Consider the following 6,000-nt stretch of genomic DNA (forward strand, 5'->3'; position numbering starts at 1 on the left):
CCCATGATGATGGCACAGCGCTAGAGTAATTTGCTCTAGGCAGTGAGTCCTAGTAAGAATCCTTGACTTTGCAACATGGCTCCAACTGAGCTTCAGAACACATGTCAAAGGCAGCTCCACGTAGTGCTGCTACTGGAATCCACTCCGGATGTCACCCAGCATGTGTAGCCGTGGCTACAAGACTGGATCTCTCCAGGAAAGGGTGTACCAGTGGCTCACCAACGTCCTTCGGGGATGTGGGCAGGTTGCTAGAGAGGTCCATTTCAACGGCTTTAAAAGGGGTTGGACAAATTCCTGGAGGAAAAGGCTATCAATGGCTACTAGTCCCGATGACTCTGTGCTACCTCCAGTACCAGAGGCAGTGACCCTATGTAGACCAGTTGCTGGGGAACATGGGCGGGAGGGTGCTGTTGCACTCATGTCTCGCTTGTGGGTCCCTGGTCAACAGCTGGTTGGCCGCTGTGTAAACAGAAGGCTGGACTAGATGGACCCTTGGACTGATCCAGCAGGGCTCTTCTGAAGTTCTTATGTCTTCTGGATGAACAAATCAACAGAGAAAAATCCTGACCCTGGTCCTTGGTACTGTTCCTGCCTGTTTAGCAGAAACCATCAAGCCTGCCCTTCTCTCCATCCACTACCCCACCTTCCCCACATTTCCACTTGGGGTCAGGAGCCCAGGTGGGAAGCCTCTCAAGTAAACGGGATTTGCTTTGTCATTCAGCAAAGAAGGAAAGCCGAAGGATGGGCAAACAAGCGATGTTTGCGTTCACACAGTTTCTCCGAGCATCAACCTGATGCTTGTTTCTCCTTCGATTTCTGTGCATGTGATGCCTGTCTGTAAAGGCCTTGGAAAGCGAGCTGAGTAAAGTGGGAGGAGCATGGACTGGAGAGAAGGGAGAGGAGAGGTCGGGTGGAAGAAGGCAGTCGGAGGAAGAAGAGGCAGAAGAAGAGTGAAGGAGGAGAAAAGAGAAGGAAGGACAGAGAAACCAGCAGCATGGTGGAGAAGGAGACAAGTCTTCAGCAGGGATGTACAAAACCCCTACCGTCTGTTCCGGGTGGGAATCCGCGGGGGGGAGGCGATCCGTTCCTCCCCCTGGAATTCTCCAGAGCGGCTCTGCATCTGGAGGATTTTGTGAAGCCACACTCCAGCTCCACAGTGCTGGCGATACGGTAATGGCGGCCGTAAAGCCCTGAGTTTAACCTAAATGCAGCCGTTTATGGCTCTATTTAGGTAAAAAAAACAGTGCTTTACGGCCACAAGTGGTGTCCACTATGCCATTTACAGCTGTTTTCCTCCCAGCAAAATGGTAATGGTGGCCGCCATTACTGTCTCACAAAGGATCCGGAGCCGGAGTGCCGGTCTGTGGGGAATCCTCAGGGGGTGGAAGTGAGTGGTGCCATTCCGCTGTGGATTCCAGAGGCCGGATTCCAAAGAATCCAGCCTCATTTGAGTCTGCAGCGGAATTCTCCACCATCCCTAGTCTACAGCTCAACAAAGAGCGAACCTCCACACAACAGCAGGCAACCAAGGACCAGAAAACTGGGCTAAGCAACTGTTGCTGGTCCAGCAGCAATAACGTTGCTCTTCACAGCGAACTGTGGCTCGAAATCAGAGTTGAGCACACTTGCTTCACAGTTCTGTTAATTGTTTTCTTAATGTTATTATTCACCAAACTTTCTTAAGTAAATATTGTTAAATATTTATTTGCCTTTGTGTGATTGCAATCTGCCCCTCCTCATCTTAGTTATTAAAAAACAACAACCCTGAAACATCACCAGTGCTTGCAAGGGCTGTTTGATTTGCACAAACTGGAAAATCAAATGCGGTCAAATGGGAAAATTGCACACACATTTGGGTGCTTTTCAAAGTTGCACAATGTTTTTCCATAGACTAAAGTGTGAAATTGCACATTTTTTAATTGCGCGATAGCAAACTGCTTTTTCTCTGACATTTGCACCATTTTCAAAGGCAAGCATGTGTACAAGAATTTGTGAACATTTTCCAGTAACATGTTCAACGTCGCAGAAAGGGCACAGTCGACTGTTTTGCGAGCGCAAATGAAATTCCTATGCATCCCTAGGAAAGACTTTCCTGCTCTGAGCTCATCGTCATCCATTCCCAGTGGTAGCTTATACAAAAGTCAGATATTTTCTTTCTCTTCCCCTTTTTCCTTTCTCGAGGCGGTTTAACATTTTCATGACATTTTCCCACCCAGCTAATCTGGAGGGATCTGCTTACCAGCCTTGCGTGTGTCGCGAAATATATCACTGGCCTTGTTGTGGCACGGCGTGGCGTATTGCGTTTTGTGGTGCACAAGAGGATTAGAGGAGGCACTTTGCTGACTGCCCAAGCTTGAAATCTGTTACTTTCAGGAATTATGAGCAGTGATTTTATCACTGCTGCAGGCAGGTTACTAGCTACACATTTTGACAATCATAGAACGAACAGTTCTTTTCACAGCCACCGCACCCCCTGCCCCAACCTCCACCCCCTGGTCTTCTGATGTTTCACCAAACATGCTACCCCAGAAAATTTCTCTTTAAGAATTAGCCCCAGTTGTGTCCCCTTTTTGTGGGTGCAAGTGGTTCCCCCCTACGTCCAGAACAGAGTTACAAGCTGCCCTTACTGTCAACTGCCAAGTAATGGGAATTATAGCAGGTGAAAATACTGTCGGATTTTTTTAATGGGGTGGGTAGGCAACCTTTCCAGCAGCATAGCATCCTTTCCAGGCAAAGCTGAAACTGAATTAATATCTTCAGAATTTTCTCATTAGCGGAGGGCAGCTAACCAACGCAAACCGATCTACACTTACCTGGGAGTAAACATCACTGAACACAGTGGTATTTACTTCTGAGTAAACATGTGTAGGACAGCAGTCCTAGTGGATTGTTAATTTTGAGAAGAAATCTATCCAGCCCTTCTGTCCCAAAAACAAAAGCTCCAAGGAAGCCAATAACGATCATAAAGCTGCTCACAATAAAAGCATATAAAACCAATTAGACTAACAATTTAAAAAACATCAATGAAAATCCAGCAGCACCGAAACAACACAGCAGAGACCACTTTTCAGTTGGAGTCTGGCTCTCACTCCACCTTTTCTGTCAAGGCAAGCTGGGGTTGCAACAAGCTTGCTCTGGGATATTATGAGAGCACACAACATGAGCCTTTGGGCAAACTGTGGTCCTGTGGGCTAGCTTACTACCAAAGCTTGAGGACTGGCCTTCCCCCTGCCTTGGGTGGTTGACTGGCCAATGGTGACGGATTCTGGGAGTTGCAGTCCAACAATGTGTGGAGGGCCACAAGTTCTCCACGCTGCTTTAGAATCATCACCTACCATCAGAGGTAGTAGAAGATAAACACAAAGAACCACAGAGATCATAGCATCGTAAGGTACCCTGGAGCTCATTTAGTCCAGGGGTAGGCAATGTAGTGCCTACACCCTACAGGCACCAATGCAACCCCACACTCCTTTCTTGGTGCCCACCAAGTTGCCCTACCCCTCCCGCTTTTGTTTTTTAATTGGCATATTTTCTTACCGGCAGCTAGGATTGCTGTGAAATAGGATCCTGTTGGTGCTGAAAAATGGGTTCAAAGGAGTTATTGAACATGCTGGGGCTCAGACTCCGTCTCTGCCCTTATATTCAGTCTTTGGGCGGGTGACTTGTCCTTTGCCATGTCTCCCATTTTGTGGTAATACTCAGGCCAGTTCCTCAAATTGCCGAGCATGCTCACAGCCCCCAAAAGGTTACATACCAGTAACCCAGTTCAGCCCCCAGCAATGCAGGAGGTAACTGCACTCAAGAGGGCAGGGAAAGAAACTAGATCTGCAGAAGGTTTGGATTCCCAGCATTCCTAACCATCCACCATACTGGAAGGGGGTTCTGGGAGTTAAAGTCCCAAACATCTGAAGATCTAACTTCTGCACCCCTCCCCCCTTTTCCAAAGGATCTTCCAGCTCCCAACTACTCTTCTTAAGCAGAGGCTATCAGAACCCTGGCAAGGATCCAGCTGAGGGTTGTTAGCAGTGTCTGGAAAGAGTCTCCTCTTGAGGAGCCCACTTCCTCCTGAGGAGCCCTCTGCTGCAGTCAGGCATTTCTTCTCCTGGGCTCAAGGGGTCTGGCCGGCCTCCTACATCATTCCTGGGGGCTTGGAGTTCTCTCCTCTTCTGACTTCGAAGCAGACCCTCCCTCCTCCCATGGGGGTAGATTCCTGGGTGGGCGTTACTGAGGGCCCAGACTCCTCCAGGCCTTCTGGCCCTGGTGGGTCCTGAGCCTTGGCAACTGCTGGAGACTCTAAGGAGGACTCATCCAGTGGGGGCATGACACCCCCCTCCCCTGAACTATACCAGCCTTAATAAAAGGCCAGCCAGCTTCTGTTTAAATCAGTGGAGGCTGGTAACTCCAATGTCAATGGGGTGGTGGATCCACTCCAGGTTTCAGTGAGAACTCTAAAGGAGCTAACCAAGGTGCTTTGCAGTTTCCTTGAAGTTTCACATTCAGAGTTCAAGTCTGAAATGCTTGCATTCAAAATCCACACTGTTTGTAAGCAGACATTTGGCCTGAGCAGTCAGAACGTTTATGAACATTCCAGACGTGCTGGCTGGGAATGCTGGGGGTTGTGGTCCAACACATCTTGAGGGCATCTGGTTGGGGATGGCTGGTGTGGGTAATGCCATTCGGCAACATCTTCATTCCCCTGAGAAAAAGGCTGGTCATTTTTCTGCCTTTTTTGCAGGGACTTTGAGAATTTCTGAGACATTTCACAGTGCGCAGGGCTTTCGTGCTTAGCTTGCCATAACGAGGTGGCTGAGGGATGTGTGTTGTTATTCTCCTTCTCCTTTGTGTTGTTAAAAGGACTTTGAATAACAAAACCAAACCAAAAACGCCTCGCTCAGCTTTCAGCACACAGCAGACAGCAGCACTGGAAAACCCCACGGGAGGAAGTCCCTGTTAAGTCTTCTAGGGGAGCAATCCTATGCATGTTTAGACAGAAAAAAGTCCTAAAATTCCCAGCATTCCCCATGCTGGCTGGGGAATGCTGGGAGTTGTAGGACTTTTTTTTCTGTCTAAACATGCAAAGGATGTCACCCAAGGCCAAGGGGGCTTTCCAGGAAGCACAAGCAGCTGGCCAGGCTGGGGCAAAAGTTGTAAAAGAAAGAGTGCATGCACTCCCTTCCACCACCCCCTCACAGTAAAGTAAGCACCGAAGCCCTGCACACCCGAGTGCTTTCCCCGAAATTCTTGCCCCTTCCCCCAGTCCAATTTCTTTTTGCCCCTCCCCACAAAAAATGGTCGAAAACAAATGGATCAGAAACTTCAGCACAGTGCAGGGTGTTGGCACTGAGCTAGATGGGCACCAATGGTCTGGCGTGATCTGAGGCAGCTCCTCTATGCCACAGAAAAGCGAGCACACTCCCCGTCTTTTCTTAGCAGGGTTACCAACACTTTTACCAGCCTCAGCTCCCACGTCTTCAACGGCAGTTTGAGCTGCAGGCTCATTGGCAAAGCAGACTCATCCTGGAAGACGACAACATTAATGGGAGTCTCCTCCCACCCAGGCATGAATGGGCTCTCTATTTGGGAAGCTTTAGGTCAGGAGAGCTCTGAGGGACGTTTCTGACGCAGAGGAAGGGCCCATCCTGTCTCTCGTCTGCCCCCACGAGTGGCTAGCCGTTCCCACGTCTAATTTATGGCTTTGCTTTTCTAAATGGGCCTTTTTGCTTTCCTCGTGCTGACGGAGAATCTCTGAGGCCTCTCACAAACTCCTTTCAACTTTGCAGCGGAGTTCATCAAAGCCGTGAGACACCATTTCCACTAACAGTAAAAGTGTCAAGGAGGCGGGCGTGGAGGGAAGCATCAGTGACAGCCGAGCCATTAAAAGCATGCTAGTGCGGAGTTTACGGTGCCCCCAGGCCATCGCCCTCTCCCCTGTTTCGGCAAATGGTGTGAAACGGGGGCAGCCCCTGAATCCTTCTAGCTACAGCTTTGGGGTGGAGCTGG

This window comes from Heloderma suspectum, chromosome 3 (genome assembly GCF_057233095.1).
Source record: "Heloderma suspectum isolate Gila_16-S chromosome 3, 16-S_ref, whole genome shotgun sequence".
In the NCBI taxonomy this organism is placed as follows: Eukaryota; Metazoa; Chordata; class Lepidosauria; order Squamata; family Helodermatidae; genus Heloderma; species Heloderma suspectum.